Consider the following 25,215-nt stretch of genomic DNA (forward strand, 5'->3'; position numbering starts at 1 on the left):
TTATATCATAATCAAGGGGTCCATCCACCAAGAAGACCTAACAATTGTAAACATTTATGCGCCAAATGTGGCAGCACCCAAATACATAAATCAATTAATCACAAACATAAAGAAACTCATCGATAGTAATACCATAGTAGTAGGAGACTTCAACACCCACTCACAACAATGGACAGATCATCTAATCAAAAAATCATCAAGGAAACAGTGGCTTTGAATGACACACTAGACCAGATGGACTTAACAGATATATTCAGAACGTTTCATCCCAAAGCAGAATATACATTCTTCTCTAGTGCACATGGAACATTCTCCAGAAAAGAACATATATTGGGACACAAATCAGCCCTAAGTAAGTAGAAAAAGATCGAGATCATACCGTGCATATTTTCAGATAACAATGCTATGAAACTCAAAATCAACCACAAGAAAAAATTTGGAAAGGTAACAAATACTTGGAGACTGAAAAACATCCAACTAAATAATGAATGGGCTAACGAAGAATTAAAAAGTTCACGGAAGCCAATGAAAATGATAACACCACAACCCAAAACCTCTGGGACGCAGCAAAGGCAGTCATAAGAGGAAAGTATATAGCAATCTAGGCCTTCCTAAAGAAGGAAAGATGATTTCAGATACACAACCTAACCTTACGCCTTAAGGAGCTGGGAATAGAACAAAAAATAAAACCCAAAACCAGAAGAAGACAGGAAATAATAAAGATTAGAGCAGAAATTAATGCTATCGAAACCAAAAAAACAAAACAAAACGTGATTCATCACATAAATAAAAGAAAGGACAAGAACCACATGATCCTCTCAATGGATGCAGAGAAAGCATTTGACAAAATACAGCATCCTTTCTTGAAAAAAAACCCTCAAGAAAGTAGGGATAGAAGGAGCATACCTCAAGATCATAAAAGCCATATATTAACAACCCAATGCTAATATCATCCTCAATGGGGAAAAGCTGAGAGCTATTCTCCTAAGGTCAGGAACAAGACAGGGTTGTCCACTCTTGCCACTGTTATTCAACATAGTATTGGAAGTCTTAGCCTCTGCAATCAGACAACACAAAGAAATAAAAGGCATCCAAATTGACCAGAAGGAGGTCAAACTTTCACTCTTTGCAGATGACATGATACTCTACATGGAAAACCCAAAAGTTCCCACCAAAAAACTGCTATAATTGATTCATGAATTCAGAAATTTGCAGGATATAAAATTAACACACAGAAATCAGTTGCATTTCTATACACCAGCAGAAAGAGAAATCAAGGAATAGATCCCATTTACAGTTGCACCCAAAAAACCATAAAATACCTAGGAGTAAATCTAACCAAAGAGGTGAAAAATCTATACACTGAAAACTATAGAAAGCTTATGAAAGAAATGGAAGAAGATACCAAAAAATGGAAAAAATAAACCCATGCTCCTGGATACGGAGAACACATATTGGTAAAATGTTGATACTACCCAAAGCAATCTCCACATTCAATGCAATCCCTATCAAAGTAACACCAGCATTCTTCACAGAGCTAGAACAAATAATCCTAAAATTTTTATGTAACTGGAAAAGACCCCGAATAGCCAAAGCAATCTTGAAAAAGAAAGCCAAAGCAGGAGGCATCACAATCCCAGACTTCAAGCTATACTACAAAGCTGTAATCATCAAGACAGTATGGTACTGGCACAAGAACAGACACTCAGATCAATGGAACAGACTAGAGAGCCCTGAAATGGACCCACAAACATATAGCCAACTAATCTTTGACAAAGCAGGAAAGAATATCCAATGGAATGAAGACAGTCTCTTCAGCAAGTGGTGCTGGGAAAACTGGACAGCCACATAGAGAAGAATGAACCTGGACCACTTTCTTACACCATACACAAAAATAAACTCAAAATGGATGAACGACCTCAATGTAAGACAGGAAGCCATCAAAATCCTCAAGGAGAAAGCAGGCAAAAACCTCTTTGATCTTGGCTGCAGCAGCATCCTACTCAACACGTCTCTGGAGGCAAGGGAAACAAAAGCAAAAATGAACTCCTGGGACCTCATCAAAATAAAAATCTTCTGCACAGTGAAGGAAAGAATCAGCAAAACCAAAAGGCAACTGACAGAATGGGAGAAGATATTTGCAAATGACATATCAGGTAAAGGGTTAGTATCCAAAATCTATAAAGAACGTATCAAACTCAACACCCAAAAAACAAATAATCCAGTGAAGAGATGGGCAAAGACATGAATAGAGACTTCTCCAAAGAGGACATCCAGATGGCCAACTGACAGATGAAAACATGCTCAACATCACTCATCATCAGGGAAATACAAATCAAAACCACAATGAGTTATCACCTTACACCTGTCATAATGGATAGCATTAACATCTCAGGCAACAACAGATGTTGGCGAGGATGTGGAGAAAGAGGATCTCTTTTGCATTGTTGGCTGCAATGCAAGCTGGGCCAGCCACTCTGTAAAACAGTATGGAGGTTCCTCAAAAAACTAAAATTAGATCTGCCCTATGACCCAGCAATTGCATTACTAGGCATTTATCCATGGGATATAGGTGTGCTGTTTCGAAGGGACACATGCACCGCCATGTTTATAGCAGCACTATTAACAATAGCCAAAGTATGGAAAGAGCCCACATGTCCATCGATGGATAAATGGATAAAGAAGATGTGGTATAGATATACAATGGAGTATTACTCAGCAATCAAAAAGAATGAAATCTTGGCATTTGCAACTATGTGGATGGAACTGGAGGGTATTATGCTAAGTGAAATTAGTCAGTGAGAGAAAGACAAAAATCATATGACTTCACTCATATGAGGACTTTAAGAGACAAAACAGATGAACATAAGGGAATAGAAACCAAAATAATATAAAAACAGGGATGGGGAAAAATAAGAGATTCATAAATATGGAGAACAAACTGAGGGTTACAGGAGGGGTTGTGGGAGGGGGCATGGGCTAAATGGGTAAGGGGCACTAAGGAATGTACTCCTGAAATCATCATTGCACTATATGCTAACTGACTTGGATGTAAATTTAAAGAAATAAAAAAATAAAAGTAAAAAAAAAAGTACATTGTCTTTTCATTATAAAATTATGAAAATATTAATATATTAAGAAAAATAAATACCAAGCATTATGAAAGAATTTGAATGTTGAATTTGATGAAAATTAAAAAAAATAATTTTAACTTGTTATTTGGTTCATAATTTTTACAGCAAATGTTTTAAATATATTCCAGAATCTGTAGGATAATTCCATGCATTTATATTTTAAATATTATTGTTTGTGAATATTAACAGTTCTAATCACTTATGTACACACATATTGTATCTTAATGACCTTTAATTTGGCTATTTTTTATTTAATTAAGATATTTTAAAATGACTTTGGTTTAATGATAAATAAATTGAAACAAAGACAAAAAGATCAAATGAGAAAGAATTGCAAAGGAGATGTTCATGTGGAAATATGATGATCTGGAATTCTTAAAAATTGTTGCTCAATATATACTATGTAATATTGCTAAATACTAAATTATAAAAATAAAGATAAAATTATTTTTTAAAAATGTGTCTATAGCACAAGCAGCTTGATTTGTTTAGCAACCAGTAATAACGTTTTCAAATTCTTGCTTGTATCAGTTGTCTAATACTGGGTAATAAACTATCCCCAAACTTAAAATAATAATCAAGTATTTAGCTCATGATTCTGAGTTTTGGCAACCTGACCATGGCTTTACTGGACAGTAGTTCTAGTCTTAACTGTACTCACTTATAAATCTGTATTCAGTTGCCAGGTTTTTAAAGGAACGATGCTTTGTCTACTAAATTTTCTCATCTTAGCCACAGAACACAGAAAACTATTTGTGTCACTATTTTTAAATTATCCCTGAAATTTTAGATGCATATGAAATAAGATGCATTTGAAACTAGGAGCATTTTAGTTCCATACAAAAAAAGTAACTCATTACTTACACTGGATGCTTAAGAGCATTAGTATGTATTTATTTTGGAGGGGAAGCTTGAAAAGACTGTAGGAAGTCCTGAGCTGGGGCAGATCATCTCTGCTCCATCTGATACTTCATCCTCCAGCAGGCTACGTGTTCTTCTTGCTGGAGAGGCCTTAAACACATACTAATAGGACAAACTCCAGTGAACATGTACTATTTCAAGCCTCTGCTTATGCCATATTGACTACTGTCCCATTTGCCAAAGCAAGTCACATAGCCAAGCCCTGGATAGTATAGGAGGGCACTATCAAAGAGAACAGATACAAGGAAGGGTATCAGGGGGTGCCTGGGTGGCTCAGTCAGTTGAGCATCCGACTTCGGCTCAAGTCATGATCTCACAGTTTGTAGGTTCAAGCCTGCATCAGGCTCTGTGCTGACAGCTTGCTCAGAGCCTGAAGCCTGCTTCAGATTCTGTGTCTCCTTCTCTCTTTCTGCCCCTCCCCTGCTCATGCTCATGCTCTGTCTCTCGAAAATAAATAAGTGCTTAAAAAATTATAAAAAAAAAAAAACAAGGAAGGGTATCAGGTTGGACATTGAAAAAAGACAAAAGAAAGGAATGAAGGAAAGAAGGAAGGAAGGGATGGAGGAAGAAGGGAAAGAAGGAAACAATACATTGTGCATGGAAACTTGTAATAGAATAATCAAGTAAAATTAGACTATTGTTTGATTTATTTAGATAAATTTTCATTTCTTTTCTAACTTCAAAGCAATTTTCCCGGGAAAATTCCACTACTTAAAAAAAAAAAAAAACACTAATTTTTTTTGTGTGAGGTAAGAGGATGTAGGTGGTAAAAATGAAAAGATGTTTCCAGTTGGTTGAAAACTGAAGACCTGAAAAACTACACTGATACTTATATACTTTATATCAATCACATGTAGTAGATATTATACTAAATATTTATTTTGGACAGCATTTAACTCTTTAATTAAAGTTCTACTTGAAATAAGCTTAAGAGGCACCTGGGTGGCTCAGTCAGTTAAGCCTGTGACTCTTGATTTCAGTCCTGGTCATGATCTCATCGTCCATGAGATCCAGTCCCAGGTTGGGCTCTGCATGGACAGCGCAGAGCCTGCTTGGAATTCTCTCTCACCCTCTCTCTGCCCCTCCTCTACTCACACACTCTTTGTCTCTCTTCCTCTGTATGTCTGAAAATAAGTAAATAAACTTAAAAAAATAAGTTCAATATTCTGATCACTGAGCAGAAGATACCAGGTAACTTCATTTTTAGTGCTGGATGGGTGAACTCTAGACAATGGAAGCTGTATGGTCTAGTATTGGCCTATAGGACAGGTGGAAGAAGCAGCTTCTCATGGGCATACAGTCAAAAAGGCCAGTGCAAGGTGAGTCCCTGTGTCCTCATGGTAGAGTCTACAGAGATGGCTGCATAGAGACCAGAAAGGAGACATATGGGAAAAAATTAAGATGATTGATACTTGGTATGTTAGCCATACTTATTCCTAGGACACACTAAAGGCACACTCATTGGAAAAATGGAACATATACTTGAATAGGCTATGGATCGCAGAAGGTAAAGTACGTGCCAGAATTAGCTGAAACTTTAAGTGCCTGCCAAGGGTTTTATTCAGCTTTAAACTGTTGGAATCTGTATGTGTGGTTAAGTAACAATGTACCCATGTAATAGGATGGGAGAAAGGAGGGAAACAGAAGGAGAGAGGAAGGGAGAGAGTGAAACACAGAACAAAGAGAGCAGGAGTAAGCAGAAGAAAAAATAGGAAAAGGAAGAGGGTAAAAATAACAAACTAATGTTAATTAGTTTACTTTTTAATGTTTGTAAGGAATTAGCCCACAACATAATTCACCTGAAACCTTATTTTATATTAACCAAGAAAAAATGTAAGTTTTGTCTTAGAAAATTAGTGGATATTCATAATAAATTCTGAGTAAGAAGAGTCACAGAAATTTCAGCTGAATTATTTAAGGACCAAAGTGAGACGATGTAAGGCTCACTGGAAGAAATATCTTCCACTGAGAACCGCTCCACAATCTATATCTCTGTTTTCCTGGGGCAGGAAGTACCCACAAATTTCTCAGAGGCATTTACCAGCTTCTCTTCTCTATCCCTTAGATGTGCATTTGAATGCATAGTTTTTCTTTACCCTTTCCCTTGAAGTAAGCTAATTTTTAACTGAAGCTTATGAAATTGGGCGCGTTAGCTCCAAAAAGATGTCAAACTCCAAAGTGTCAAAAATTAACACTTCATATTTCATACTGCTTATACCTCTTATACATTATCAATTGAATGATGTTTTGCTTTCCCCCTCTCTTTCCTAAAGATGATATTACAAAAGAAAACTCATAGGTATATTTATTTAGATTCTCAGCAGTGAGTGCTTTCCAATATGAATTTCTTTTTAACAGCCTCTAAAAACAGCATTCACACTCAGCTAAAACACTGAAGTTATTTGCAAATAGTTTTCAACACAGGAAACATTTCTAAAACATCTGCCTGATACTCTAGTAACATGAAGAGCTAATATGACAAGCATTGTCCAATGTCTTAAAACTTTTATTGCTTGCCTGTTCATGCCAATGTTTAGTTTCTTTCCTGTAAAACATAGAAGGTAGTAACAAATTGTTAAACCTAAGAATGAAATTCAAGGTGAAACTGGCTTGGAAATTCACATTCAATTGTCAGTGGCACCAGTTTTTTTTTTTTTTTTAATTAGCGAAATTTTAAGAAAATATCATTTACATGCTACTAAATTCAAATAGCGTAATTTAGGCTATCATAATCCTTTACATCATCCTAGTTTGTTTACCGCCTGTCATTTATTGCTAGGCCTTCGATTTAAGCTTAAATACATATCCAATATTTCTGATTATCATTCACCATTCTCCACATTTTGTGGCTTCCAAAACATTTTCTTCTATATTTCTCTCATTCTTTATGGTTGGGTTAACGATGGATTAGATCCCAATATTACTACTGAATTAAGAAACTTTTCAGATCATGTGGCCTCAGGTTTACTTTTCTACTATAGTTTCCATCATTCTTTTTTTTTTAAATAATTTTTTTAAATGTTTATTTATTTTTGAAGGAGAGGGAGACAGAGAGTGAGCAGAAGAGGGGCAGAGAGAGAGAGTCACAGAATCCGAAATGGGCTCTAGGCTCTGAGCTGTCAGGGCAGAGCCCAATACAGGGCTTGAACTCATGAGCTGTGAGATCATGACATAAGCTGACCCAGGTGCCCCCATCATTCTTTAAATACAGACAAATGAATTATCCACTTTTGCAGAGGTGAGTCTGATCTTAGGATGGCTGATGGATCTGGCATCTGAACACTAAGTTATAACCATGGAAAGGAATTCAGAAATGTCCTGACTATAGAAACTCCAAAGACTTCTTTGGTAAATCAGATGTACTCTTTTGGCCTCGATTATTGTTGCTACTTGTTTGTTTTCTTTCACTCTCATTCTTTGCATTCTGAAGTCGGTCATTCAAATCATCATCCCTTCTGGTCAGTGTTCACTGCCGCTTAAAATTTGTTTTGCCAACTCTTCTCTAGTAGCTGGAAAACAAAGAAAGGCCTATGAACTATGCTTTTGCCTGGGAATCTGGAATTGTCTTTTGCCAATCACATCAGTTTACTTCATGATGATAGAAGAGAAAAGATTTATAATACCAAAGGAAAAAAAAGTGTTTTAAGAGGGCAATAGGTGATACATTCTGAGTTTTTTTACCATTTGGCAAGATGTTTCTTCAGTAGGGCATTATACTGAGAACTAGAGCCATTTTCTTGACAAGAAAGACTCAGGACAGGCAATGTAGGCATTCAAAATAGTACAGGGTTTTGTATATATGGCCCTACTTAGCATTAGAAACAGAACTTTTGTGCTGCTATAATGTGCTTTATTTACTTTTATGTCCCTGCACTTAGTGTCAATCTCTGCTAAAACAGGCTCTTCCTGCTAAAAACTGAAACTATCTCTGCATCTAATCATATTATGACTGAAATTTCAACCACTGGATGTAAACATCTTAACTCTCATTCTAGAAAAAATTTTCCCGGAAACATAAGACAATACTTTGATTCAGGACATTTCTGAAACCCAATTTATTCGTACAATATGTTAATCATCTGAATAAACCTCACATTCCTTCAGACCTTTGGCTGTTGCCACGTTGTGATTTACAAGAAATATATATAATTGATTATTCAAACGACCAAAATATATTTCTCATCTATATTAGCTCTTCATCCTTAGTTCCTGGCTCACAGCTCTCAAAATCCTTGGAATTCTCCAAGTGCTGAGAAAGACCCGAGGTGTCTTTAATTATGTTAATGAGGTGGCTTTTGGAAAGCACCTTAAAGGATGGGGGCTGGTGGCAGATGATTAGAGGGTTAGAAGGTTACAACTTCCAGACTCACCCCTGACCTCTGGGGAGGAGAAAGAAGCTGGAAGTTGAATCAATCATCAATGGTCAACAATTAATCAACCATGCCTATGAAATGAAGCCTTTATATAACCCCAAAAGGTTGGAGAGCTTCCAGGTTGGTGAACATTTGGAGGTGCTGGGAGCCTGGGAGCCTGGAGAGGGAATGGTGGTTCCCAGTCCTTTCCCATGCCACACCCTATGCAGCTATTCCATCTGGCTGTCTAGCAGCTAAAGTAGTAACTGACATACAACTGATTTCTTTTTTAAATTATTTTTTAATGTTTTGTTTTTTTTTTTTTTTGAGAGAGAAAGAGAGACAGAGTGTGAGCAGTGGGGGAGGAGCACAGAGAGACACACATAGAATCTAAAGCAGGCTCCAAGCTCTGAGCAGTCAGCACAGAGCCCAATGGGGGGGCTCAAATTCATGAACCCCGTGATAATGACCTGAGCTGAAGTTGGATGCTTAACCAACTGAGCCACCCAGGCAACCCTAGTTGGTTTCTAATATAGATTTTGTGAATAAGTTGAAGCTAATTAATGAATATTCATGTATACTACTCCAATGACCATTTTATCTACTGGAGTTTGCCTTTATTTTATAATATTTGTAATACCTGACATATTTTACTTTGAAAAATTTAGATACACGCAACCATTCTACTTCAAATTATTATCTTGTGAAAAACATAATTCCAGAAGGTATCAAATTTGGTGTGTGCTATAAATTGTATTATAAATTGAATTTTTTACTCACTTGAAATCCATGGTAAAAATTTATTTTTCAAATTATTTAGCCCCAACAATGTGTAAAGTACCATGTTAGACATTGTGGCTAAAACAAAGAATAAGAAAAAAAATTAACTTTAAAATTTATCATAAAAATTTTGGAAGAGGGCTATAAAACTGGTTGTTGTTGTTGTTTGTTGTTTTCTACAATAGAAAAAGATTTGACCTAAATTATCAATATTATTGAATATATTCAGAGTTTTGCTTTTTCTGTCTAGATAGTTTGGCAATACAATATAAAGTATTTGGTCTCATCTCATATAAAGGAATTTTATATAAAATCTATTTATTGACATCATCAATGGGCACTGTGGTACAGAATACATAAGCACTATACACAAAGATGTTTTTCTGTATCAGGTATGTAATTCAAGCTATGCAAGAGTAAATAAGCAAAATTTAATATATATTTTGGAAAATATTTCAAGTAACTTAAGACAAATTTCCAGAAGAAACTACAAGAGTTCAGTGTTATTTTTCTCATAAGAACTTCCTGTCTGTGTTTATAACAATTGTCTTTATAACAATTTAAACAATTGTGTTTATAACAATACTCTTGCTTTGGTTAAAAATGCCTAAAGCTGTGTGTTCCTACATAATTTATAAGTTTTTTTAATGAAGAAAAACTGGTGTATGAATACATATACACATCATAAAAGACGTACAGTTTATAGGTTTAATTCAATGTGTTATTTTTTCCCGACCCATATTTCTTTAAATGCATAAGTAAAAGAAGGTTTGAAAAAAATAGCATATAAATCCCTTCAGATAAAGAAAGTGAGTCTAGAGTTTTTCTTCTAAAAACTTAAATCAGGTAGGCAGGTACAATTAACAAATTACCTAAAAACAGATGTACAAAGTATATTTACGGCAGGATGATAAAAATCCACTAAAATACTCTTACCTGTTCATAAGTATTTTGAATGATCTTTCCTTGGTCATAGTGTTTGTAATAAATAGTCCCACAGTACCTAAAGATTACAAACTAATCGTATTTTCCCTTAAAATTTTAAATTAAAAGACATGGAAAATACGGGATTTTGACAAAGAGCACTGAGCTTAAAACTAAGAGCTACGGAGTGACTCAGTCAGTTAAGCGTCCAACTCGATATTGGTTTAGCTCATGATCTTGCAATGGTGGGATCAAGTCCCAGGTGGGGCTTGGAGCCTGCTTGGGAATCTCTCTCCCTCCCTGTCTCTGTGCCCCTCCCCTGCTCTCTCTAGACCACTCCCCGCTATCGCTCTGTCTCTCAAAAACAAACAAACAAACAAAAAAACAACTTAAGAGCTATGGCTGTGTATAAAACTGTTAGTCATCAGTAGAGTGAAGGCTGCAGAGAGAGGATGGAACACAGGTAAGAAGTTGTTTAACTAAAAAAAGAAGGCATAAGGACAAAGAAAAAAAGGAAAGATTCCTTGGCACCTTATTACAGCTAACCTTGATATTCCCATGAAACCCAGATGGTCTTGATGCTGGTGAGTTTGTGGCATATAATAATGGAACTCAGTCCATTGTGGTAGGTTGAATAGCTTTTGTTCTTTGAAGCTGAAAGAACTATAAAAAAAAGTCCAAAGACATCTGGATGGCCAACAGGCACATGAAAAGATGTTCAACGTCGCTCCTTATCAGGGAAATACAAATCAAAACCACACTCAGATATCACCTCACGCCAGTCAGAGTGGCCAAAATGAACAAATCAGGAGACTATACATGCTGGAGAAGATGTGGAGAAACGGGAACCCTCTTGCACTGTTGGTGGGAATGCAAATTGGTGCAGCCGCTCTGGAAAGCAGTGTGGAGGTTCCTCAGAAAATTAAAAATAGACCTACCTTATGACCCAGCAATAGCACTGGTAGGAATTTATCCAAGGGATACAGGAGTACTGATGCATAGGGCCACTTGTACCCCAATGTTCATAGCAGCACTCTCAACAATAGCCAAATTATGGAAAGAGCCTAAATGTCCATCAACTGATGAATGGATAAAGAAATTGTGGTTTATATACACAATGGAATTCTACGTGGAAATGAGAAAAAATGAAATATGGCCTTTTGTAGCAACGTGGATGGAACTGGAGAATGTGATGCTAAGTGAAATAAGCCATACAGAGAAAGACAGATACCATATGGTTTCACTCTTATGTGGATCCTGAGAAACTTAACAGAAACCCATGGGGGAGGGGAAGGAAAAAAAAAAAAAAGAGGTTAGAGTGGGAGAGAGCCAAAGCATAAGAGACTGTTAAAAACTGAGAACAAACTGAGGGTTGATGGGGGGTGGGAGGGAGGGGAGGGTGGGTGATGGGTATTGAGGAGGGCACCTTCTGGGATGAGCACTGGGTGTTGTATGGAAACCAATTTGACAATAAATTTCATATATTAAAAAAAAAAGTCCAAAGTTCCCCTGAACTATTTCGCCTGACATACTTCAAAACCCTAGAAACCACTTTTGTGGCACAGCTTAAAACAATTGAATGTTGACAAAATAGCAGTTCATGAGTGGATAAAGATTTTATGAAAACAGTTTAGAAAAGCTAATGGAAATAGTAAACATGCCAAATATTACTGTTACCACCTTCCCATCTCCATTGCATTTTCACTTCACTCCTCAGTTTCTGCTACCTGGCTATAATCTCAGATACTAATTTGAAGTAGGCAGCATCATTTTAATGATTCTAAGAGCATTAGTTGGGTTGTAAAATGACATAATACGCTCCAGTATCTATTCTCACTTCCCTCCTTGGAACTGACTCATAGACATCTAGTTATATAACATTTTTCTTCCAGATAGTGATGAACTTGAGTCTAAGTTCCAACCAGGTGAATGGGATCTGAAGGAATGGGTGCAAATTCCAGGCCATATGCTTTAAAAACAAATTGCTTGTTCTTTGCTCAAAATGTAAATGTGGTACAAGACTACTTCAAGCCCGTGGATGAGGACAATAGGTATAAGACGGTGGAAGTGACATGATAGAAGGAACCAGAGTGCCTGGATGAGTTCATGGATGACCTACACCAAACCTCTCACCCCTAAACTACTAGATGAAAGAGAAATAAGTTTCACATTCCTAGAATTATCTGTTAAGGATTAAGAACTTCAGTTAATTGCTTTTTTCCCTCCAATTATTTTCACTCTAAGCACTGATTTTTCCTGCAGTAACTTACATCACCAAGTAGTACTTTATCTCCTACCTAGAAATATGCTATCGAAGCCACATGCTATCCAGTGTTTAAGGATACATTTAAGTTCATAATTCAATCAAATTGAATAAGAACACAGGATATAAATAAGAGTTCGTAGCTTGATATAAAGGAAAACATAAATGAGAAATAGCATAATTTAGTCAAGCTTTACAATAGCACTAATTGAGAACCCTTGATACAGCACTTCTATAATCTCACAGGTTCGTGAGTTTGAGCTTCACATCTGGCTCTCTGCTGTCAGTACAGAGCCCACTTCAGATCCTTGGTTCCCCTCTCTCTCTGCCCCTCTGCCCCTCCCCTGTTTATGTGTTCTTGCTCTCTCTCACACATTCTCTCTCTCTCTCTCTCTCTCTCTCTCAAAAATAAACATTTAAAAGAAAAAAAAGTGTTAAGTGGTAAAGATTCAAATCCAGCTGTCTGAATACAGACGCCATGTTCCTCAATAATATCTGTGCTCCGTCTCACCTGGATAGACTGCCTTTCCCCCTGCTAGTCTCTCTATCCCTACCAGTATCCTGTAACTAGCCTCAGGAAATCCTGCAACATGGCTATGGTCACGCAACATGCTGATCACACTGTCAGGATTCCCAAACTGTTGCTACTTTTCCCCTTTTCTGGTCTTTCAGGGGATCTGAGTTACTAAATGAAAGATACAGAAAGTGAGTGTAATTAGATTCAGAAAAGAAAAACACCCCAAATAAATGGTCATACAAGGTTTGAGAACAAAGGAAAATATAGAAATGCCTACAGCGTCCATCAAAGACTCCTCCTTTTTTTTCCTTTTCAAACAGTGAATCTCCACATATGATTAATTTACTGTTGAATATGTGAAGACTCACAAAAGTTGTTGAGATATAAACGGGATGAGTCAGATTTTGTCCTGAATTGGTTCACTTTCTTATTCTTTCTACTTCATACGTCCTTATTTTCATCTTTAAATTAGGTACAATAATGTGGTTTTGGCATTGATGTCCACTTCAGTTTGTGAAAAATTCCAAAAGTAAAACATGGTATAAATATTAACATACACAAAAGAAAAATTTCTCTCATTATATAATATATACTAATAAATATACATTAGTATTAGTATTAGCAGATATATATAATTCTTGTTGGTCCATTTTTGCATTTAACACAGGAATCTCGTATTTTATTAGTAAAAACACTACTTCAAACTCTTAAATATGGCCAAGAACAATTATTGATGCACATACAAATATAAACCTAATTTGACTCTGCATAGATTGAGTCTAAACATTGCATATTATTATGGAGTTTCAAGGTTTTCAAAGAATTAAAATGACAAAATTTTTATAATTTAAGAACTGAGACTAATAGGAAACTATGTTCGCCAGTATATAATAATATTCAAAGTATATCTGGGAAGGGAACACAAAGATATTGACAGACTGTCTCCATTCTATGAATTATCATCTTACTATGTCAGATTAATTATTAACACAGGAGCTTAAATTATAGAAATACTTTTTAAAAATTACTTAAATAAAATAGTAATTTATTTTATTTTTCCAAACATGCTTATGTCAAGTTATAATTAAATTCACTAAGATTTTCTTTGATCTATTATACACTTAACTTATACTACAATTAGAAAGTTCTATGACAATAAAATATTGTACAAAAATGAACACTAACATTACTTGAAATGTATCTACATACTTTTGTGTTTATAATAGATTTGTACAAATACTAATATTCACAAAGAAATGAAACATTAAATGAATGTATTAAGATGTTTATTGTTGTCCCCAAAGTGATCTGGACGATCTGAGTAATTTAACTTTAAATAAAACATTTGATTAATGTATGTAATAAATGATAGCATGGCAAAATAAAAATCTCATGATAAAAATATTGTCTTAAAGATGTTCTACTGAGTCTCATCTCTCAGGAGAGGCAATTGTGGCCATTATAGCTATTGTTACAGAATTGAAACATCAATTCTATTTTGACTTATGTGCATAATGATGGGTTGTTTTAAATGATTAACATTAAGTTTAACTCATATAGTAATCAGTAAAATTTTGATATTAAAGGTTTGATTTACAATATAAATTTTAAAAATTAAATTAAGGCAACTACCCCAAATTTATCAATGTCAAGCATTTACTAAAAATGAAGTGGTATGGATCAAAGCTAGCACACTGTACATAAATAATCAAAGCAGGATAGTTCATAAACTCACATGTGCGTATGACTACACATGAAATACATCTCATTAATCAACTAAATATATATGAATTCTACGATATGAATAAGCCTAGGGTCTTTTATCACAAATTCATATTACAGGTTTCTCTCATGGTCTGAAAGTAGAATATTCCTATACAAACTTTCATAAGTGGAAATGGTGCAAAGCAAAGAAGCAATTACCATTAACTTATATGAAAAAACTTTTGAGTGTTTCAGGAGTCAAAATAATAACCTCTCAGGCTTTTCTGATATCTGCTAATAGATGCACAAAATATATCAAAATAAGGCACACAGGTACAGTTGAAGGCTATGGCAGATTGATGATGAGATGCTGAGTGTAGTTCCCAATGAAGGAGCTTGGTGGCGCCACTCTCGTTGGTCCAGGGATGTGTGCTGCCTCTACAAAGTTTCCCTGCAAAAACAAATGCTGGATGCTATTTTCAATTTCATATATATATATATATATATATATATATATATATATATATATATATTTATTTATTTATTTTTGTAAAAGCAAAAATCCTCTTTGTATTTTTTTCGGTTAATGAAAACAGGTACTAATGTAGGTAGGTCTTTTGTAAAAGCAACATGGCATAATGGTAACTTTCAAAAAGCAGGTGTACCTATATAAGATGCTTAAAATAATACATGGAAGAAACCAATATATAAATAAGTAAATACATCTCATTTATTTACTCAGGTGTTTGCTTTTAATTTTATTCAAAAGTTAAAATAAGAAATTGTGTTATACTATTCAGGCATGTTATTTAAAATTCAAGTAGGATAAGCATTAGAAAAGCATGTATTTACATGAGGAAAAGAAAATCACAGAATGTAGTTAGAAGAGAAAAAAAATATGCACAAAACATGATTAAATTTTCTTAAGGACATAATAATCATTTAACAAAACATAATCAAAATGTAATATTGGACTACAGTTATTAAAACAGCCAGAAGAGAAAATAACTCTATTAGATTCCTTGCAATGTCATTTTCCATAATTTTATGTGTCCATTTAAAGATGAAAACTTCTTTATGAAGTGAATATGTCTGTAATTCACTTCATAATTCCTCTTGAATTAGGAATAGAATAGAAACATTCTATAATGTTGCAATTTTAGAAGGCTAAACTTTTGGGAAGGCTACAATTAAAAGAAAAAATGTAGAATATCTGGAAAAGTAAAAGTGCTTTAGAACAGGTTTTATCTGAGATCTCAACTTATCCTGCATTTGCAGAAACTATAGTTCATAATGTACTTGTAAATTCTTGTTAGAATCAATCTAAAAATGCTTCCCTCTCAGTCTTTCATTTTCTCTCTGAGTGTGTGTGTGTTTGTGTGTGTGTGTGTGTGTGTGTGTATCACATATATATGTCACATTTATATATGTACATACATATGCATACATACAAAGTAAGGCATAGGTATTTCTTCTCTAATACATATATTCTCTACTGCATGCTAGAAATTCTATATGTTATCTCACTTAATCTTTATATAACCATTTAATCTACATAAAATTATTATCCCTCTTATACAAATGAGAATAGAGGACCTCAGAATAGATGATAGATAGATGGATAGATAGATAGATAGATAGATAGATAGATAGATAGATATAATTAGCTAAAGTCACATAATAAAACCCCCACTAGGACTAGTGTGGTATAATGGAAAATAAGTTAATTTTTTTAACGTTTATTTATTTCAAAAGATAAAGAGCATGCAAGCAGGAAAGGGGACACAGAGAGGGAGAGAGGCAATCCCAAGCAGGCTCCACGCTGACAGCGCAGAATTGAGACATATTTTTCTTAACTGCAAAATGAAAGTAAAAAATACTTAACTTGTATGATTATTACAAAGATTAGAATCAACACATACCAATTGTTTATTATGTGACCTTATGCCAATAAACTGATGATGTTATCATGTGTATCATTATACAAATATTACCCATAACCACTATGTGCATATTAACTACTAACTGCCTCATATAAACTAACACCCACTCACCCACACACAAACACATCTCTTTTCTTTAGAACATAATATAAGTCATTTGAAATTATGCACTAATTTAAACAAATTATTTGAGTATTAATTTTCACACAAAATCTAGTAAATTCTTTCAAATTAATCTATTGGACACACATCTTTCTAAAGGGTTTTTTTTTAATCTTTTTTTTAACATTTATTTACCATTGAGAGACAGAGAGACATGAGAGACAGAGACAGAGAGACAGAGCATGAGCAGGGACGGGGCAGAGAGAGAGGGAAACACAGAATCTAAAGTAGGCTCCAGGCTCTGAGCTGTCAGCACAGAGCCAGACATGGGGCTTGAACTCATAAGCTGTGAGATCATGACCTGAGCTGAAGTCAGACGCTTAACCGACTGAGCCACCCAGGTGCCCCTCTAAAGGGTTTTATCTTTAATGAGAAGTTCTATAATTTGTTTAACCTTGACTTTTATAATAAAATTATAACAAAACAATAACTTGAAAAAACAATTGACACAAGTAAATTGACTTTAAAATTTTCTCCCTCTATTTGTAAAATTAAACTCATGTACGTTATTTTGTAATATGGAATAGAATTGTGTGGAGATAAAAGAAACATGTTTAAGGTTGAGAAATTCACTGAATGTTCATGGCAGTGTCAAGATTTCCAAGAATATCAGGCTAAATTCAATCTAATAAAATAAATATGGCCAGCACATTCATTGTAGATGCCTGCATAAATAAATATATACTTTTCATAGCTGTAACATTAATTTTGATATAAATTTGTAATATTCCTTAAGGTGTTCATTTCTAATGTGAGACACAGAATTTCTGATCAAAGCATTTAAAGTATTCTCCTGTGTCATCTGATACAATTTCAAAGATGTAGATGGCAAAGTTTAATTCAGAAAAGTTTTTAAGAACAGTTACAAATAGGCTGTGTCCAGTTATCTCTTCAAATTTCAGTTAGAAAGAAATATACTTATGTAATTAAATGCAGATGAGAAGGTAAAAAACTAAGAGTCCCTCTTCAATACAAAGTCAAAATTCAGTTGCCAATCTTCATGCTTTCGTGAACCTTCAGAATATCTAACTGATTTAATTTTTCCCATAAATAAAAGTATATTCAGGTAGGAGTTTTACGCATACTTTCCAAAATCAGACACAATATTATAACAATTATAGGAACAGTTCGTGTATGTATCAAATATGTTGGCTAACCATGGTCTTTGTCAAACACATTTACAGGGATGGAGTACTAAAAGATTTGTGTTTGTGTTTTCACTCTACTTAGAATGCGTGCTTTCAGATTCTGGGTCTGTACACCAAATGGAAGTGTCAATTTTGAAATTAATTAGTATAGGCCATGGAATAATTAGATGTACATATTTATTCTAAAAATCAAAACTTAAAAACAGTTTGTATATATCTAATACAGCTTCCTTTTATAAAAGTCACTTTTTGTTCTTTGACAGCAGAGTAGATGAAGAAAATGACTCTCGTGTGGACACTTTCTAGATTCTCCTGTGAGACATAGAATCTAATTATGCTGTCGTTTGCCTACTGACAGAGCCAGTCTGTGTGCCATCATCATGATACTGTGTCTGTAAGCCAGCAGTTTCATAACAAGATTTGCCTCACTAATGTTTGTCTATTTCTGTTAATTTGTGATAAACTTGAGGGTGATGGTGTGTTTCAGGGTGAATTCATTATGACAATGTCTGTATCCTGTAAAAATTTAAAATATGAGTTTAAATGAATCTTTTAATAATGAATTCATGATCTTTTAAGCATCTATTGTAACTTATTTTGCACACACATCTATATATACAAAGTTATCAAATGCTGACTGCTATGGAATCGATTGCTCTAGTTTTTCATTTTAATTTTCTTATTACTATATCCCTTTGTTTATCCTAAAGATTACCTAACATCTGAGCTGTAGCTGATTTAACTTTACAAGAATGGAATAAAGTAGACAGGAAGGCAAGTTGAAAAACAAGTATTTGCATTTTCTATTTACCAACCACACTACTTAAATGATCCATAGTAAAAGAAGCAAAAATAGCTGAGGAAGACAAAGACATTGATTTATTTTTTCAAAAATAATTTACATTTTCTTTCATTTATGTAATTCTATATATATTTTAAGCTTATATCTTGAAAGGGTTGAATCTCCTTTCTGAAAGAGAAAGTAGAAGTATTGTGTATGAATTTTAACCGAAGTGATTTTCAAATTAAAGAAAGTTGTTTGGTAGCATTCCATATACAAAATATAATATCGCCCTAAATGAGGCCCTAATGAGGACAGGAATTTTTCTCTCCTCTTATCACTGCTGACTCCTTCATGCTATGGGAACAATGTCTGGACTGTATCATAGTAGGTAATAATAAATATATCTGTACCAAATGAATTAGGAAGTGAACCCACATGGCAGCTATGGAAACAGCAGTTTGTGTCCAGGTTCAATGATACAATATTTCCACTATACCCTTGGCAAGTCACACTGTATCTTTTATATACTTAGCATGTTAAAGGGTATTCTCAAACTTAGGGCATCTAGATGAAGAGGTAATTAGCAGTAGTGAGACTATTCAAATGAAGGATAAATGGCCTTGAAAATATTTAGGGGAAGCTGAAAATTGAATATCAGACTATGATTTTAAAAAAGTAAACTTGGGACGCCTGGGTGGCTCAGTCGGCTAAGCGTCCGACTTCAGCTCAGGTCATGATCTCGCGGTCCATGAGTTCGAGCCCCGTGTCGGGCTCTGTGCTGACCTCTCAGAGCCTGGAGTCTGTTTCAGATTCTGTGTCTCCCTCTCTCTCTGCCCCTCCCCTGTTCATGCTCTGTCTCTCTCTGTCTCAAAAATAAATAAACGTTAAAAAAAATAAAAAATAAATTAAAAAAAGTAAACTTTCTATGAAGTTGCATTGTAAGAGTTGGATGAACACAGAAAGATACTGAAATAAATCACATATCATGAATGAACATTCTAGGGCTTAAAACTGTAAAATAAAATTAAAAAAAATAAGATAAAGACCCTACAATATTTCATCATCTCACGCTCAGTTAAAACAGCAATGCATGTTACACACTGTTTGTGTAAATGAACTAGCTTATAGCACAGGCCTCATAATATGTTGGATTTTAAACTTTGTAACATGGGATGTGCCTGTAGGCTTAAACTTTGCTATTCATTAAAGATTTTCATTCTTATTAGAGGAAGGAGAATTTTAAAACACAGACTAATGCCCTCAGACCCCGCCTTAAATTACAAAAATGAGTATTTTAATCAATTAAAATAAATACTGAGGGGCTAATTCTTGACTACCAGAATGCCCTTTAGGCTTGCTTCACGGGATAGCATATGAATGATGAATCATGCATTTTTAAAGGCCAACCATGAAATAAAGATGCTATTGCTTTAAAAAATGTTTCTAGGGTCTATTTAAAATGGGGTGAATTATTCCTCAGGATTTTATTTTCTCAGTGAAGAATGAGATCTCCATTGATTTTAAAGGGAGAACAATGTTCTGATAGCAAGAATACCGGAGTAGATATGAGCTTTCATTTTATTCACTACTTTGTCAACTGTTCATTCTATCCTTTGGGAAGTTTTTAAAACATCCACCATATTCAATACTATATTGGTAAATTTTAATGATGTATTTTTCCCACACAATCAAAACATAATTTCAATGTAAAATGTTTTATTTAATATGTTTATAAAAACTTTAAGTTATTTCATATTTATCTTTAGTTTTCCCATCAGAAAACATTAGAATGTTTTCATTTAGAACGTTCTTGGAATATTTCATCCATATTACAATATATATAGATAGTTTTTTTCAAAATTATATTTTATACACTAGGCTTGCTGGACACTTCTGTGATAGGGATAACATTTACCATTCTTTTTTCTTTATTTGTTACTTGTATCTTGTCCTGCTTTAATATAACTCTCCATAGAGGTAGCATAGATTGGTGGTTAAGGGTACAAACTCTGGAATCAGACTGTTGTGTGAAGTCTCTTAACTTCATAGATGAGGAGTAATGTGACCTAAAGTTACCTACTGTATCTGTCTTCTATATCTGTATTTATTCTTTGTACTTGAATTGCCTACTGAGTAAAAGAAAAATAATAGTGGAATTAGATAATTAATAGTAATAATAATAATATCTCCTATGGTTATCTTAAAACAAATATTTAAATATTTGTAAATCATTTTAAAACTTGCCTGCTACATAGAGACTACTAAATTAGTGATACCTAAGATAATTTTTTGAAAAGCTCATTAATTCATTTTTCCCTCTTCCACACAATGTACATATTCTGTGTATTGTCACATCAAACATATCTATAAATTACAGTACTGCTACAAAGTATACAAGCCTATATTTTTCCCTTTTTGAGCTTTAGCTCAGACTCCAGATAGGAGTTCCAGGTCATCCCTCTTATTGTCTTCACTGTTCAACTATTGAAAGGAAAAAAAAAAATCCAAGTCATTCTGTAAAGTAACTAGGATTCAGAGTATATCAGATACAGAACCCACATCCAATTTGTCTGTGGGTGCAAAGGCATAGAGACAATAGAAACAAACACACCCCTGAAGTTTTGTCTATAACTGCTTTAAAAGCTTCGGTTTTGTAAGAGGTATCATTATTTACCTTTTATCATGGGTAGCTTTAGAGTTGGATTTAAATTACCTAAATGCCTTTGTATAATACAGACATTTTCCCTTTGTTTCCTAGCCTTCTCTGATTCATCTATCAAACCTTTCTGTTACACTGAGAGAAAATGATTGGCTTGATGCTAACAAATATAATAAGTTGGGAGCTTGCTAAGACTCCTTGGGCTCCATTCACAAAACATAATTTTAAATACAAATTTCCTTTTAGGGATTTTTTTGTGATTATAAAAGTTTAGATATTTTTAGGGTGGATATATTTCATATCTAGACTATTGAAAGCTTTTAGAAATATTATTTTCTAAGTGTCAAAATTTTCAACATGTAAATCTTCTAAATTTAAAATTCTTAGCCCTTTGCCATATGGTTATTAGATGTTCAGATACTATTCTTCCTTTTAAAAACAAATAATTATTCATTTGTTTCCTGAAGCATCACAGGAGTTATATTGGCTGCCAAGACTCAGGTCTCAGTTGTTATACTGAATGATTGAAATAATCAGCCTCCAGAAAAACTGGGAATCCAATTCACTCTTTCCCTCTGTCTCTCTGTCTATTTGTGTGTGTGTGCATGTGTAAGTCTATCTCTGTGTGTGTCTGCCTTTCTGTGTCTCTCTGTGTCTCTTTCTTTCTCCCTCTATGTATAATATATACCTATATCTATACAGATATAGATACAGATTATCCTTTTTCCTCTATGGGTAAGATGGGATTTTTTGTTTTTTACCTGAATCTTATTTCTAGATTTTCTGTGTATCTTGGTAGCTGTTTTTGCAGTTTGAATATGGCATTCCATGGTACAGACTTGTTTTGGCATTTATATCCCTGATGGTCTCTGATCTTCCAGGATCAGTATTTTGCTATCTACCCTTCATTTTGGAATGTCATCAGCTGTTATAACTTCAAATATTTCTTCTACTCTGTTCTCTCTTTCTTCTCTGTCCAGTGTTCCAATTACATATACATTATACAATTTGGGTTTGCCCCAGAGTTTTTGAATATTCTGGGCTTTTTCTTTTCCCCTTCTTTTGCCTCTTTTCATTTCAGTTTGTAAAGTTTCTATTGACTTATAATTTAGCTCACTCATGCTTTAGTCAACTGTGTCCAGTCTACCAATGAATCCATCACAGGGGTTCTTCATTTCTGTTACAGTGTTTTTGATTTCCAGCATTTCCTTTTGATTCTTCCTCAGAGTTTCTGTCTCTCTGCTTACTTTATCCCTCTGTTCCTTTGTATTGTCTACTTTTTTGTTAGGACCCTTAACACATGAATCATAGTTATTTTAAGTTCTCCACCTTATATTGCCAATGTCACTATTATATCTGAGTCTGGTTCTGATACATGCTTTTCTTTCCCAGACTCTTTTTTTTTTTTTTTTACTTTGCCATTTAGCATGACTTGCAATTTTTTGTAAGCCAGACACTTTGCATTGAATAATAAGAACTGAAGTTAAAAGTCCTTTACTGTGAGGGTTTATGATAATCTAGCTAGGGGTTGGCCTATGTTTATGTTTATTGTAGTTATAGGTGACATGGTTCATAGTATGCCACCCTAAAACATGCTGCTTTAGCATATTGATTATTTCGAGCTGAAGGCACTTGAGAAAGAGCCAGTTCAGGAAGGGCTCTCTCTCCTCCCCCTTTCTACCTAAAAGCAGGTCAAAAAACGCCCCATGAGAAACATGCCTTCCCTGTACAAAATACAGAAGAACACTCTGATCACCAGAGACCCTGAGTTGATGCTGAAATGAACCTATACAAACAAGTCTACTAAAATAACCCTCACTTTCCATTACTTCCCCCTGTATATTTATCAATCACTATGCCACAATTGACTCCCCGTAGCCCACCCCCCTTTGTCTTGTCACATCCCCACTGTCTCTGTTTTTTTTTTTTTTTTTTGTATTAAGAGGTATGTAATCTTCTGAGCCTAACAGCTTCTTTGGGTCTCCATTTCTCTTATGAAGACTGCTATACACACACAAAAATGTTAAATAAATATGTATGCTTACTCCTGCTAATTTGCTTTATGTCAGTTTAATTCTTAGGCCAGACACACAACCTAAGAGATTGGAAGGAAGCTTTTCTTCCCCGTACACAAGTTTCAGGGAATTCAAATCCTTTTTAGGGGATTTTTTTGCCTCCTTTCCTTAAGTACGCCTCCTGTGAGACAGACTGCATATTTCAGCACGTGCAGCTATAATCCACTATCATTATGGTGGAGCCCTGTTTGTTTGACAGCAACATGTGAGGGAAGGAACATGTTCTATAATTTTATTACTGAAACCTAATCTTCCGGGGGCCGTGTCTGTGTATCTCCCAATGTGTTTCTCTGTTGGTTTAGCTTTTTCTCCTCTTGGGTAAAGACAGAGGCTCCAGTAAAAGCTTTTTCCATAGACAATAGGCCTTTCTTACAGAAAATGCTCCACACATATTTCAGGAGGATTATTCTCTTCCTACCAGAGACAAAAAGTGATCTTTTTTGAATCTTCCTCACCAGAACCTGGTGGAGATTTTGGACATTAAATCTATAGAAGTTTTGAGCTCCACCAAGACCAGGGCCCCCTGTAGCTTACCACACTCCAGCAATTTCTCAAAATTAACAGTCAAATATCTTAATAGCTTATGCATCCAGCCACTTTGTTCCAAGTGGTCATACCTCCCCTTTATCTCTGAACTCATCCATCTCCAGAGGTGGCAGTTTGCCCTACAGTCTCAATTCTCTGAAACTCATTGATATTTAGTGTGTTCAATTTATTTTTATTTATTTATTTATTTATTTATTTATTTCTTATTTATGTTTATTTATTTTTAAATTTTTTTTTTAGTGTTTATTCATTTTTGAAAGAGAGACAGAGACAGACAGAGAAAGAGCACAAGGGGGGTAAGGGGCAGAGAGGGAGGGAGAGAGAGAATCCCAAGCATGCTCCACATTGCCCATGGAGAGCCCCACACAGCGTTCAAACTCAGGAACCATGAGATCCTGACCTGAGCTGAAACCAAGAGTCAAATTCTTAACCACTAAGCCACCCAGGCACCCCTATTTTATTTTTAAGGTCAGGTGTGATGACTTCCAAGCTCTTCATATGTCAGAGTTGAAATTGGAAATTAATTTTTTGATATATTTGGTAGACACAAAAACAATCACTATGCTCAAATCCACTGAGAAGTATGTTATGCAACTATAAAATAATTTTAAAAACCAATCCCCATTCACTAATTTACATATTTTAGTATATAGTATGCTCCAAATATCATGCTACATACTATGAATTAAGTGCGCAAATTGTTTACCCTGTATTTTATAGAGTTTATCAGGTATTTTGTGAAATGAGATTTATTGACAAAGAACTATAGTAGGATGAGTTATATTTTGTGTTCTATCTATCTACCTATCTATCTCTCCCCCAATCTTCTGAGAATTTGATAATAAAATACCATGGAGATATCCTGAAGTGGTGTGATTCCCTACTATGGTGGTACAAGCTAACATTTACAGGAAAATGAATTAATAACACTGAAGGAATATTCACAATTATCTCTATTCAACTGAAACTTGAGTAGTTTAAGTTATAATTAGTCAAGCTAATTAGAAAATAAATAAAAATAAGCAGAGTGTCAAATAAGCAGTGTAAAAGTAATTTGAATTGATTGTTCTTATGATAGTTGGAAAATCACCTATGTTATTGAATAATTATGCCTTCATTAATCGCTTGATTTTGTGTTGTGTTTTGCAAAATGACATAAATTATATATTTTGGCCCTTTTACACATTTTCAGATCCACACTTGGAAAATTTTACACTCAATATTTTTGAAGTTTTAATTGGTACCTTGTATCAGCCTGAATGACCTCCTATTGCTTCTTACCCTTTGCCAAATCGCATAATAA

The sequence above is a fragment of the Felis catus genome, chromosome B2 (genome assembly GCF_018350175.1).
Source record: "Felis catus isolate Fca126 chromosome B2, F.catus_Fca126_mat1.0, whole genome shotgun sequence".
Taxonomy (NCBI): domain Eukaryota; kingdom Metazoa; phylum Chordata; class Mammalia; order Carnivora; family Felidae; genus Felis; species Felis catus.